We start from the raw sequence: 15453 nt of genomic DNA on the forward strand, positions 1-15453 counted from the left end.
CCCACCCTCCCCTCCCCTCCCCTCGTCGGCCTTCGCCTGAGAGATCAGCGAGAAACTCCAGCCAGGCATCACGCGGCCACCCCAAAGAAAGCCCGCCCCCCCGGAAGGCCTGAGACGCCGCATCACGACACCAGCGCCGCCACCGAGAGCAAGGCCGAGGCGCCGCGTCGCGTCCCGACGCCGCCAGCCCCGGGCTCCGTCCTCGGCCGAGGAACCCGCGCACCTGCCCTCTCCCGGGAACAGCGAGCGGGAAACGACGGGCGCGGCGGCCACGCGGACCAACACCTGCCGCCTGTGACGGCAGGAGAGGAGGCCGCCAGCGCTTCGGCCTCCGAACCTCGGGAAGGGCGGGAAGCTCGGCGCCCGGGCAGCGCGGGGGGCAGGGGCGGGGCCGGCGGCAGCGGGTGGCCGGCTAAATAACCGCCGCCCCGGGGCATGCCGGGATCTCGCGGCCTGGCCTCGCGATACTTCCCTCCTCGTGGGCGCCCGTTCTTCGCTGCATCCTGTTTCTCCGACTCGGAGCGTCGGCCGTTGTCGCAGAATGCGGGGAAGGCGTCAGGTGCTGTGACGTACAGAAGCAGAGGGGTGGGAAGACCCTTGTGTCCTGCGAGGGCTCGCCATCTGAGGACGGAAACCGGTGCGGGCCGGGGCAGCGCTGGGCTGCCATGGAGGGGCGGTCTCTGCAGGGTCGTGAGCACGTGGGGCAGGGGGTGTCGACGGCGGCCTGGGGGGCGGGCAGAGAGGCTTCCAGGGGGGCCCGCCTCTGTCACTCTTCCACGCGAGGAATAAGAGTGGCCAGGGCGTTGGCCGGGATGGTCCGTGGGAGGCGTCGGCCCGGGGGAGGGAAGGTGGGCAAAGGCGCCGGAGTTGTGAGAGGGATGGGTAAACTGAGGTCGAGAGGGAGAAATGGCGAGAGAGGACGCCGGGGGCTACACGAGCAGACACGAGCGCTTCGCACGGGCGTCTGGGCTTGAGGCTTCACGGGTGCGGATACTGAAACTCGAGATCGAGCCCGGGAGGAGGCTGATGCGGCTGGAGTGGAGGCTGACGTCACAGCCCGCGGAGAGGTGGGCCCGAGTGGTGGCCGAGAAGGCGTCGAATGCAAGAGATACTTGGCAAGGAAGACTGGCAGGTTGTGATCGCTTTTTAACAGTGACAAGTGGAGGAAGGGGGAGAAGCCTGGGATGCCTCCTGCTTCACCATGGCGAAGTGCCTGGGTTTGAGCACTGATGACCCAAGTCTGTTTCCCATTTTCCTCCGAGGTTCTGATATAATTGGTTTGTGCTTATATTTCGGCTTATGCTTTTTTAAGGACTTTAGCAAAAATTTTTTGGGAGGGAGGGGGTCTTACCCTGTTGCCCAGGCTGCAGTGAAGTGGCACGATCACTTCAGGAGCCTCGAACTTCTGGACTCAAGGGATCCTCCATCCTCAGCCTCCCGAGTAGCTGAGACTATAGGTGCGCACACCACGCCCGGCTGATTTTTCTACTTTTTTGTAAAGATGAAGTCTCGCTTTCCTGCCCACGCTGCATCTATCCTCTCTCCTTGGCCTTCCAAAGTGCTGGGATTACAACAGACATGAGCCACTGCCCCTGGTCCGCAATATGCTTAAATAATACATTTTGGTTTTGTTTTTTTTTTTGATCAATTTTTTAGACATGATAGTTGTGCTAAAATTACAAGATTTTTGAGCTGGAAAGAATGATCCAGTTTAACTTCGTTTTACATTTTAAGGAAATCAAGCCTAGATACTCTAAAAAAGATGAGATAGTCCCTCCAAGAGATGATACTAAGAATATACACAAGGTACCCCCTGGGGGCAATAATCTAATTTTTTAATTGAGGGTATAAATTCAATATCCCAATTTAGTAAAGTTATATGGCTCACACCTATAATCCAGCACTTTGTGAAGCTATGGCAGGAGGACTGCTTGTTCCCAGGAGCTCAAGACCAGCGTGAGCAACATAGTGAGACCTTGTCTTTACGGAAAATTAAAAAATTAGCCAGATTGGTGGTGCACACCTATAGTTGCAGCTACTCAGGAGGCTGAGGCAGAAGGATAGATTGAGCCCAGGAGGTCTAAGAGGCTGCAGTAAGCTGTCATCGTGCCATTGCTCCCCAACCAGGGTGACGGGGTGAGATAACTCAAAAATAAAAAAGTTTTACAATAGTGAAAAAGTCCATCGTGGTTGTTTTTTTTTAATTGAGTACTATATTAACATGTTTCCTTTTTATTTACTTATATTCTGCCTTTTAAAACAATAGTGCTCAAAATAGAATTTCTGTTTTTCATGTATTTCACATGAAATCTGTTTTTACATATCATCATCCTGTCCCTATAGGAACTAAAGTATTTGTGGAAAGATTTCAGGTTTTAAGAACCTCATTTTTTTCCCCACAAGAGATGTTGGCAAAAACATCAAAATATTGAGGAAAAGAATGAGAAGTAAATTAGGCTAAATTTTCTAATATGTTACAATAATGTAATAATTTGTTGTTTTAATTTTTTTTTTGAGTTGGAGTCTCACTCTGTCGCCCAGACTGGAGTGCAGTGGCCGCTCCTGGCCACCGCAACCTTGACCTGCTGGGCTCTGGCGATCCTTCCGCCTCAGCCTGTTTTAATTTTTAAAAATAGTCTTGCATAGAGCCGGGCTCGGTGGCTCAGCCTGTAATCCCACGCCTTTGGGAGGCTGAGGTGAGTGGATTGCCTGAGCCAGGGGGTTCGAGACCCGCTTGGGCAGCGAGACCTCATCTCTACAATAAATCAAAAAATGAGCCAGGCGTGGTAGCGCACACCTGCAGCTCCAGCTACTCGGAAGGCAGAGGCGGAAGGATCGCCGGAGCCCAGCGGGTCGAGGCTGCGGTGCCCGGGAGCGGCCACTGAACTCCAGTCTGGGCGACAGAGTGAGACTCCAACTCAAAAAAAAAAAAAAAATAGTCTTGCCATCACAAAATTTCTGCTTTGGTCTTTATAAAAGATCTTTTTTTAAGGCATTAATAAATGATTAGTTGAACAAGTCTTTGCTTGCCTTTAATAATTCAAAAAATGCATAACAGAAATACATCTAAAATGTTAGTTCCTTATTCCATCAATCTGGCCTTAATGAGGTTCACAAACAATATTCTGATTACAACTATTCCCACTATCTAGCCTTTCTTATGTCTATAAATAAGCTTTTATTTTTTTTATTTAATTTTTTTACCAAATCAAAAAAGTGAAGTTTCTTTAGGTGATAACTTTATGGCTTCTTTTGAAGGAACCAAGCAAAAAGAATAAATAACCATTGCCTTTTTTGAGTCCAATCTTGAAAAGAATCCTAGATGTTTTACATCTCATGAATAATACTGCAATTTCTTGCATCTTAAAAGACATTAGTGATAGTTCTATATTCCACAGAATTTGATGAGCACTGATGATGTCCACTTTATGTTGATATACTGGTAACATAGCAATACTGTTTGTTTTCCAATCCATCATCCTATGATGATAGAGTAAACAATTTAGATTTAGAACGTTTCAGACAAACCGCAACATGCTCAAATTTCAATACAAATTCCATTTCTCAAAGAAGAAAGTAGTCGATTCAGGGTCTTTAGTTTTCCAAGTGCTAGGTATTTCTGAATGGTTATGATTCAGAGTTCTCAGTTCAGTAAGCTTCCCTATGAGATGAGCAAAATGCTGTAGGTCTTCTGGATGATAAGTTTTTGAATATTTATACAAAATTTGTAAAACTGGTTCTTGTAAATTTTCCACATGTTGCTTGTTTTTAAGGCATGGACGATCTGAAAAATATCATATTTAACTTTACGTATGTTGGAAAGTAGTAAAAGATAATTCATTTAGAACAATGCAGTTTTTCTAATAATAAAAATAACAAATATATACTAAGTTCTTAAAATATGCCAGATATTATACTAAGTAATTTGCCTCTATGCATTATTTTATTTAATCTTCACATACTCTCTGAGGAAAGTTCTTTTATTACCATTTTTCAGATATGCTTCTTGAAACTTAGAGAATTAAGCAATTCCACAAAGTCACATGGGAAGGAATAGTCAGTAAAAAGCTGTAAGAATATAAGAGCAACCAAGGGCTTACTTGAAATGTAAAAAGATTAAGTACTTTTCCCAAGGCCAACAGTAAATAAAAGGCAAAGCTTCCTAAATACTGAACTGTAAATTTAAGAGCCAAGCAAGATTTTCTTAATGGTAAGGCAGCGTTCATTTGCCCAGTCATTGTACAGGAGATACAGCAGTGAACACAACAGACAAATCCCCCCTCCCCCATTGAGCTTATATTCTGGGTCTGGGAGGAAAAAATATATACACATTTTTAAAAGTAAAAATATGATAGAGTGATGTATTACAGAGAAAAACAGGGAAGGGAACACAAATTGAGGCTGAAGGAGTGGTAGCTATTTCCGAAATGCTAATCAGATAAAATGGGCATTTAGCAGAGTTCCAAGATGGTGAAGGAGAGGGTCATGTGGCTATATGGGAAAACAATTCTCCAGGCAGACTTATTAAGTACAGAGAACCTACGGCAGGAGTCTGCCTGAATTGTCAAGGAGTGTCTGTCCAAAGCATTGTGGCTGAGTTGAAGTAAGCAAAACATAAAGTAGTAGGCAATGATGGAAAGAACGCTGCTTTTAATCTATAGCTATTGAAGGATTATGAGCAGAGGAATGACTGATATGACTGACCTACATTTTAAAAGAACTACTCTGACTACTGTATAGAGAACAGACTAGGGAGGCAAGGGCAAAATCAGGAAAGTCGCTTGGATTAGAGACAGCAAGAAATGGTTGTGTTCTGGATATATTTTGAGTGTAGACCCAACAGGGTTTGTTGCTTATTGATATGGGTATGAGAGAAAGAATTTAAAGATTGTCAAAGAATTTAGGGTTATACAACTGGAAGGGTGGAGATACCATTTAGTAGAGGTGGAGGAAATATATAAAAGGATAAGAGAGGCAATTTGAAGTTTACCTTTAAGCATGTTAAATGATATGCCTTCTAAGCATCCAGGTGAAATCTTGAGTAGGCTATTTAATGGAGTTTGGGAGAGTACTCCAGGTTAGCACATAAATTTGGGAGTTGTCAGTGTATACATGGTCTTTAAAGCCACAAAATAGGATGAAATTACAAAGGAAGTGGTGAGTGTAAAGTAAAGAGAACGGAGCCCTGGGACACTCTTAGCATTTATCATTGTAAGAGATGGAGAGGAATTAGCAAATGAGACAGAAAGAGTAGCTACTAAAGAGAAAAATTAAGGAAGGTTGGTGTCCTGGAAATCAAATGAAAAAAAATAAAATCATGCCAAGAAGGTGGAAGTGATCAACTGAAGCCAGGTGAGAAAAGTGTTCTAAGAGAGAGGATGTGATATTTTCTGTCAAATGTAGTAAGATGAGAACTAAAAATTGACCACTGGAGTCAGCAATGCCAAGATCTTGGAGATACTGACACATAGGGGTGTTACAGAGAGGAGGGAGCAAAATCTGACTGTAGAGTGTTCAGGAATTAACAGGAGAAGAGATATGGAGACACAAGGATACACAACTTTTTCTGTTAAGTGGAACAAAAAAATGGGAGAGTAGATGAAAGGGGATATGAGGTCAAGATGTCTTTTAAGATGCAAGAAATTGCAGCATTATTCATGAGATTAAAGGAATGCTCTCATAGAGAGGAAACTGGTAACATTGAGACATTTGGCTGCAATGAAAATAACCACAAATGTCTTTATTTAATTGACAAATTTAATCCAGATTTTTTACTGCTGAATGTTTTTTACCTGAAAAAGCACAGTTGTTGCTGCAAGCAGCACATATTCGGTATTAGTAATATTAAGTTCATTCATTCTTCTGTAGAAATAAAACAGTGTGGCAATAAATTATTCAGTAACACCTAAGAAAATTATTTTTTATCAGAACATAGTACAAAATAAAACATTGCAACTATCATTTTATCTCAAAGTAGTATAAGAAAATGAAACATATTCAAATAAATGTTTTCCATCTAATATATTATGGTATATTGTGTGTAATATTACCAGATAGAATCATAGGATGGTCTTCATTGTAAAATTTTTTTGTAGAATAAATAACACTTTTATCACTCTGATTTTGGCAATTCAGTGTATGACCCAAATGATTTGATATTCTCACAGTACCTAGTAAAAAGGAAAAATATAAAGTCTAATTTTTTTCTAATCTTTATACAGATATTAAGTTCATTCTGTTTCAGAATCCAGCATAGCTTTAGATGAAAAACATTTCCAACAAGTGGTAAATTTATAATTTTTACTAAAAGCTAGTAACTTGAAGCTAAATTAATAGTCATAGTTTGTAGAGAGATTGTGTAGAAGATCCTGAAAATGTGTTTTCCATGATGCTATATAACAAAGAATGGCATTCTCTAAAAGAAAAACAAAAACTAGACCAATATATTGGCAAAGTTTTTTTTTGGTTTTTTTTTTTGAGTTGGAGTCTTACTCTGTCATCCAGGCTGGAGTGCAGTAGCACACTCATGGCCTCCACAACCTCGACCTGCTGGGCTCAGGTGATACTTCTGCCTCAGCCTTCCAAGTAGGTGGAATTACAAGCACATACCACCACACCCACCTAATTTTTTGATTTATTGTAGAGATGAGGTCTCACCAAGTTGCCCAGGCTGGTCTCGAACCTGTGGGCTCAAGCAATTCTCTCACTTCAGCCTCCCAAAGTGCTAGGATTATAGGCATGAGCCACCGTGCTCAGCCTTCTTTTTTTTTTAATTGGAGTATCACTCTGTTGCCCAGGCTAGAGTGCACTGGCATTATCACAGCTCACTGCAGCCTCAACCTTCTAGGCTCAGGTGATCCTTCTGCCTTAGCCTCCAGAGTAGCTGGGAGGCCCAGCTAGGTTTTTTGTTTGTTTGTTTTATAGAGACAAGGTCTCGCTATGTTGCCTATACTGGTCTTGAACTCTTGGCTCAAATAGTCCTCCTATCTTAGCCTCCCAAAGTACTGGGATCACAGGCATCAGCCACTGTACCCAGCCTGGAAAACTATTTATAGGCAGCTATTGTGAAGTATTTATTTCTATAGTAACTAGAAAAATTAAAATATAAGAAAAAAAATTCATTATTATATAATGTGTTGCTAAATGTAATAGTAATACTAAAATTAGAAAGAAAGCCTTTCTTTCAGAGGCTGCTCCTTTCCTACTGTAAAGTTGGCTCGCATGAAGAAACATAAGGTTATGTTTCTTAACCTCAGTTTTTTATCCCTTCTGTAATGCAGTCTGATCCTCATTGGTCAAATTTTCAAATCCTTTAAGACAAGATCACATAACTGTTTGAAATAGATAAGGAATAGATAAATTTCAGATAGAGTAGCATTTCAAATTATTGATTTATTTATGATATGAACCCTATAGTGCTCCCTTAGAATAATCATGATATATTATTTCAAATCTGAATAAAATTATTGATTCATGGTACTATTTGGGGCACTTTTATCAGAACTGATTAATACTTTTCCTATGGCAAGAGCAAATTAAACATAGTTGATTTAGCCTTGGGGAGTGGGATATCCGAACAATGAGATATCTGTACAAGTAAATAGATAGCTAAGCTCATTTTGGGCAATGAGCTTGATTTTTTCAGGATTATTCAGGGAAATTGATATTTCATATTTTTTCCTAACAAAAACAAGTCATTTCCAAAACCAGCAAAATAAAACCTTTTGTTTGTCTTAACTCTAAGTCTTTGAAATCAATTTTGAAAAAAAAATTAATATTTAGATTTTCACCCACCTGATTAAAGCAGACAAAATAAACATTTTTGCATTTAGAAGCAGCTTTAGTAGGAAAATAGGAACTTTGGTTGTTCCAAAATTTTTTCTTCCTTTAAAACAGGGACACTTTTTACAAACTAGTTCAAGTATTAAATTAATTTTTTCCCAAAGGTAATTACCTGGAAGTCCCTTGGTAAAATTCATGAGCTCATGTACGTGTTGGATTGATGTCTCTGAGAGTCGCAAAAAGCTTAGTTCAGGATTTGCATGTTCCTGCAGCTAACCCACAAAAAACTCAGTTCAGGATTTGCATATTCCTGCAGGTAACCCATAAAAAGAAATAAGATTAGTAAATTTAATTTTCTTTCAAATAACTTGAAATTTTAAACTCATGTTTGTACTCTCATTTCTTAACATAATTAATTGTAAATTATTTCTTGCCAGTAATGAACACATACAAATTTCTGTGTTTCCTCTAAAGGAATCCTATATTTTTGGTGAGGAGCAACGTTATTAATGAGCTGATGTTCCTCTTCAGTTAGTTCCATGCTTTCCTGAATCTATAAGAAAATATACAGGAAAAACTATGATGCATACTTAGTAAGCAAAACATCATCGTAAAGAAGATATTTTATAAAACAAAAAGCCTTGCCACTTTTCCAGATCTAGTGGTAGATGATACAAGTTTGTTGTCTATTCCTTCCTTTTCTACTTTGAGGTTAGAATAAAAACTGTTCTTCTGTTTGAGGTTCTTTCAAAGTCTCTGATTTACATTGGATTTCCATGAGCAAACCTGTGATATTACAAAATTCATATAAAGTGGTTTGTGTACTACAGGTAACTTTATAGAATTTGATTTAAAGTGTCTTATATACCAGACCTTGAACAATTATCATAATACTATAAGAAAGGGATTGGCAGTAGTGGGAAACTGCCAGGGGTGGGGAGGTGGGATTGGCAGTTAAGGGAAATTGCCAGGGGAGGGAGGGACACACCTCATCAACAAGGGTACCTGCATAAGGAACATTTGTATACCTAACCCTGAATTGTACCCCACATCTTTAAAATAAAAAAAAATTTTTAATAAATGAAGTGTCTTATATTGTACACATATGTGATCATAGACTTGTCTTTTTAGGGTTAGGGTTAGAGAAAAAGAACTATTCATTCTTCTGGGGCAAATATGTACACAGCAGTTAAATTTACTATATTATTTTCTCCTTTTCCTTCCATAACTGTTTTGTCCACTTAAAAGTACATTGTCATCCTAAACAGAAATTAAAAATTAATTTTGCATCTCCAACTCATAAATTTAGACTTTTTAAATAATAGAACAGTTTTCACACTAATTACGTATTGGAAACAACATGGACTACCCCTTGGTAGAGTAGTTGAACTACCTCTATAGACTTTTAGTTTTGATTTTTACATCATAAGGTAAAGGAAACATCCTGTGATCTTTAAAATCAGCTAAGTCAATTTTTTCTTTATAAACAAGACAAGACAGTGATATGCTTTATAAAGTGAAAATTTTTATTTTTGACTTGTTCACCTTTATAGATCTTTTAATCTTCAATTGGCACCTGTACCTGAACAGTAGCAATTATCACGAATTAATGTGAAAATTAACCGAATATTAATATTTACCTTTTGTTGTGTCTGTAATTTTTGTAAAAGTATTTAAAACATATCTATTATATTAAAAAATGTATATCAGGAGCTAAGGTGGAGAACAAAACAAAAGCTTTAGACCTCTGTAAGTGAACTATTTTTTTAGGGAACAAGAATACATCAAAATGAAGCCCTCTAAAACCTATCAAGTAAATATTAAAATGATTTAAATATACAAATGCAAATAACATAAAGGAGTCATTAGAATCAGAGGTAATTGTGGGAAAATTTACTAATGAGGTATATTTGAAAGAGATTTTGTTTAGTTGTGAAAAAGAAGACTTGGTTGAGGATAAACAAGTCATGGAAAGGAGAAAAAGACATCGATAGAATTGTCCAGAGAGGCAAGAGGATATGGTGGTAAAGAACTTCAACTAGCCGGGCTCGGTGGCGCAGCCTGTAATCCCGCGCCTTTGGGAGGCTGAGGTGTGTGGATTGCCTGAGCCCGCGGGTTCGAGGCCTGCCTGGGCAGGCTAGACCTCATCTCTACAATAAATCAAAAAATCAGCCAGGCGTAGTAGCGCATGCCTGTAGTTCCGGCTACTGGGAAGGCTGAGGCGGAAGGATTGCCGGAGCCCGGCAGGTCGAGGCTGCGATGGCCAGGAGCGGCCACTGCACTCCTGTCTGGGTGACAGAGTGAGACTCCAACTCCAAAAAAAAAAAAAAGAACTTCAACTGTAGGATTATTTCAAGTTAATACAAATAAATTGTGTGGAAAGAGAAACTATAGCCTCCTTCAAAAGAACCATGTAATCGTGGAGTTCATATGTGGGAAAGGGGCATGTTTTAGTTACATTCAGAGAAAGAAATAATGAGACACACTGGGACATATACCCAATGTTGATGACAACGAGGAAAACAAAAGTCGTCATCCTTTTTGGAGAGCAAAAAAGAAAACGGTCATCTAAATGGGTGAAGAAACTATTAAAAAGCAAATGTTCTTAACGAGTTCATATTTCTTCAACTAAAAAAAAATCATTTTTTATGAAATTGAACCACAATCTGTGATATTGGAGGAGTGGAATGTCATTAAAAGCAGAAGACTTTAAAAAAAAAAAAAAAAGAAGAAGACTTCATGATGATTTTCAAAAAGAGGCAGATAAATTTTATACAAACTACATACCTGAAAAATTTGTTTATGGAAACCCAATAATCTGCGAAACCCAGTATAAATTAATCAGAAAATCGGTCATGTCAACTTAATTTCAATTCTTAGAAGGACAGGATTCTTAGAAGGACAAATTAGGGAGACACTTTAGGCAAAGTGTATATATATATATATATGAAATTTGTATATTTATATATGTATGAAATTTAACATGTCATTTAACAAGTTCTCTTAATATATGCTTATAGACAGAATGAAGATGTAGAACAGATTCACGATTGTTGGTATAAAGTATTAACAAATTGAGGAAGCACACTCAGAGAAAGTTGGTTAATGGATAAATGTCTACCTGCAAGAATATCTTTAATGGTAAGTCAGAGTTTTATTCTTCATCTACTTCTAATCAGTATTTTAAACCATAATCTGGATCAAATTTGTCAATGTTGACATCTTAAAGAACTCAAATATCTGTGACAAGTAATTTTAAAAGAACTTCAGACTAAATAATATGCTAAAATGTAATAAAGTTCACTGAGGATAGATGTTAGGACCTGCATATGATGTCAGTTCCTGACTCGAATGCTCCTTAGCAGGAAGTACTAGTATCTTTAACCTGCAAGATGAGTCCTGCAATGTTTTCAAACCAATTTTGAATAACATGAAGAAGACACTGTCACACACATTGTGTTTCTGATTGCAACACAACATAATGGCTAACATAAACACTAGAACTTGTCAACATGCCTGAGTTTGTATTGTGGCTCTACCACTCACTCAGCAGTGTGACTTGCTTTCCTCATCCATATAAAAGGATGATAATCATGCCTCTTTCATTGTGGTTATAGTGAGAATTAAATGAGATAATATGTGAACTGCTTGGTTCTATTTTTTTATTTGTATTGACTTTCTGGTCAGCTCCCCAGTGAGAGTAAGACCTTGTCTTGAGCCCTAACCTGTTTTTTGAAGGACCTAAAAACATCCTTAGATCTCACCAGCTCCTCTGAAAGTAGAGGACTTGGTTCACTATGTCCTCAACCTTTGGCTAGACTCTTAACTCACTAATAATCTGGAGCAATGATGTTATAACTTATCTGACTCCAAAATGACTTCCACTACCTAGGACACCCTATTGTAATCATACCTCAAAGTGTGGTTAAAGGACTCCCTTGTTAATAAATCTGTCTTTGGCATACCACTTTTAAACATTGTAGAGTGAACTGATCACTTCCTCCCTCAAGATCCAATCATATTGCTAGATCATTCATCCTAGTCCTGGATCTTAACCAATTTCGGTTTACTCCCATTTCCTACCAGTCTGTACTTCCGAGTATAGACTCCCATTTCCTACCAGTCTATACTTAAGACTCATGGATGTCTTAATGCTGCTCTTGAGTTTAGTCTGAATAGCTATATAAAGATGGGTAAATTAATAATAGTATATATAAGAGCAAATGGAGACATCGTATCAACTTTTTGCTCAATATGAGAAAATAGTTCCAGGGTCCAGACTTACCAGCAACATAGTGAGCTGAGATTAAATTAGAGGAAAAGGGATCAATACTGCAGCCACATTTAAGAGCCACTATGCTCTTAGGCTATACTAATATACTCATAGTATCTAGAAAGAAAGAAGCATTTGAATTCTGCTTTGCACACATAAGGCCATACTTTGGGTACCATGCTTGGTAGTGGACACGACACTTTAAAAGAGAGAAGGGAATTCACAAAGAACAAGATAGCTATATTCAGATAATTGAATGGCAAGGGAATTAAAATATCAAAGGAAAGAAAGTAATGCTGCACAGGCCTGTCTGTAAGGCTTCTATGACCAAATATGAAACTGGAAAAAATTAATCAAAAGTATATTCTTAGTTCAGATTAGGGGTAAGTGTAGTGTGAATATCTATGGTAATGGTGGCAGGAATATGAAAACTATTAAAGTCATGCATTATTTTAGGGAAAACTGGAAGCAACCCTCAATTCACTGGGTCTTGACAATTTCAAATTTTACCTGAGCCCTGTGCTCCCATAAAACAGAAAAAGTTAAAGGAATCCTGCCACCCTTCTATGCTTTGGAAAATGGCTTCCCTTTCCCCATAAGGCTTAAATAAGACTCGTGGATGTCCCGTTACTTACCTATGACAAAGCTGGACACAGACCCTCCAAATGTACATTCTTTGCCTCATGAATGATTAGTTCAATTGTTTCATCCCTACTGACACTCAAACTTTGGTTAACCTCTTGTTCCAGGCCCTGGAACTTTGGTCCACCCTCAGCTCGAGTCATACATTTCTGTCTTCCTTCCTTCCTTTCATTTTCTTTCTTTCTTTTTTCCTCCTTCCTTCCTTCCTTTTCTTTTTAACTTTTTTTTTTTTTTTTGCTTTGAGTCAGGGCTCACTCTGTCACCCAGGCTGGAGTGCAGTGGCACAATCACAGCTCACTGCTGTCTTGACCTTCTGGGCTCAGGCAATCCTTCCACCTCAGCCTCTTGAGTAGCTGAGATTACAGGCATGAGCCACCATACCCGGCTAATTTTTTGAATTTTTGTAGAGAATAAGTCTCACTATGTTGCTCAGGCTGGTCTCAAACTCCTGGACTCAAGCAACCCTCCTCTCTCACCTCCCAAAGTGCTGTGATCACAGGCATAAACCACTGCACCCAGCCTGTTTCTTTCTTAGCAATTCTTTTCTGTGATGTGAATATACATACCTTTCTGAACTGGCTGGACTCAGAGTAAAATATTCTCTTATATATTATCTGATCGTGTCACATTTCATCCTATGCATAACCAGTTTTTTTCTAACCTTGTTTATTTCTCTCTATAAAAGAAAACTTTTTTTTTTTGCCTAACTCTTGAGTTGCTTGCATATCTTCTGATCACAGTGGTCTTCCTATTCCAATAGCCCCCCCATCCTTTGCAAAGTCTCTTTCCCACCTTGCATAATCCTTTAAAAAAAATCCATCTGTTTTGTTTTTTGTTTAACAGACACAGACTTAAGCAGACCTATGTCTAGAAAGAGATGCACATTACTCTGTGAACACCTCCCTCTGCAGGTAGACACTAAATGCTTGAGAGGCAAGTGAACTAGCCTGTTGTGTCCCACAGGAATTACATATGCAAATTACCTTACTAGGATTCCTATATTCTATGAAGATAGAAATGTACTGTGTATTTAATACTTTCGTTCATCTTTTTCCAGTTCCATTTTTTTGGTTGCATCTTTATGGAATAAAGCCCGGCCACGTAAAAATCCATAACTTTACTGATGAAAACTTTTTTTACCTTGTATATGGGATTTGGACATCCAGATATTCAAATATGGAATAACAAACATGAGAGAGAGAGAGAGAGAGAGACTCTGACTGACTGAAAAGTATGTGAATAACATTTAAATAATGTTTATACTCATATTCCATGATAGCTATACTCATATCAATTCTTTTTTTAATCTTGGAATAATTCCCTCAGGTTTAAAGGGAAGGAGGTCAGATTTCATTAACGAATTGTCCTGGGAGAATATTTGTTCCCTTTCATGTAGATTTTCAGGCAAATGTTAAAAGAAATAGGCTAGGGACTGAACTGTATTCTTCAAAATGTATATATTGAAACCCCAACCCCCAATGTGATGGTATTTGGGGATGGGACCTTTGGGAAGTAATTATGTCTAGATGGGGTCATAAGGGGTGAAGCCGTGATGATGGGATTAGTACCCTTATAAGAAGAGACACCAGAGAACTTGTGTCTTCTCTTCTCTCTACTTTCTTCCTATTGCAGTATGTAAGGACATAGGGAGAAGGTGACCATCTGCAAGGTAGGAGGGAAGCCCTCATCAGAACCCATCCATGTTGGCACCCTGATCTCAGACCTTGTATATGGGATCTGGACATCCAGACATTCAAATATGGAGTAACAAACATGAGAGAGAGAGAGAGAGAAACAGAGAGAGAGAGAGAGAGACTCTGATTGACTGAAAGTATGTGAATAGCATTTAAATAATGTTTATATTCATATTACATGGATAGCTACGTTCATATCAATTCTTTTTTAAATCTTGGAATAATTTCCTCAAGTTTAAAGGGAAGGAGGGCAGACTTCTAGCCTGTTCTCAGACTTCTAGCCTTCAAAATTGTGAGAAGATAAATTTCTGTTCTTAAACCATCAAGTTTACGGTATTTTGTTATGACAGCCTGAGCTAACTAAAACAAGGTTAAAGTAAAGGATTCAGGCTGGTTGGATAGGATAACCTTGAGATCTATTCCATCCCTGGAATTTAAATAATAAGAATCTTTTTGGTGAAGAACTTTGACTTAAGAGTTTGATTTTATAATAATAACCAGTATGGGCCAGGTGCAGTGGCTCACGTCTATAATCCCAGCACTTTTGGAGGCTGAGGTGAGAGGATTGCCTGAGCCCACGAGTTTGACCAGCCTGGGCAATTTGGCGAGACCCCATCTCTACAATAAACCAAAAAATTAGCCGGGTGTGATGGTGTGTGCCTGCAGTTCCGGCTACTTAGAAGGCTGAGGCAGAAAGATTGCCTGAGCCCAGCAGGTAGAGGCTGTGGTGACTGTGAGTGTGCCACTCCACTCCAACCTGGGTGACAGTGAGACTCAACTCAAAATAAATAAATAAATTAAATAATAATAATAATCAGTATGATATAAAAAGAATATTTCACTGGCATTTATTGAACACAGTGTAAATAAAAATGGAAAATGAATTATAACAGTTGATGGTAGATTGAACTAATAGAGAAATAGCCAGGAAACTAATATAATAGCATAAGTGCAAGATAGTAAGAGTTTCCACAAGGCTAGATTAGACATGAAAATAAAACATTAATAGTACTCTCTAAAGAAAACTTCATTTAAAATTCACTATGAGACTTTTAGCCATGG

Source organism: Carlito syrichta, unplaced genomic scaffold (genome assembly GCF_000164805.1).
Source record: "Carlito syrichta isolate Samal-C Ts95f unplaced genomic scaffold, Tarsius_syrichta-2.0.1 Scaffold302570, whole genome shotgun sequence".
NCBI classification, from domain to species: domain Eukaryota; kingdom Metazoa; phylum Chordata; class Mammalia; order Primates; family Tarsiidae; genus Carlito; species Carlito syrichta.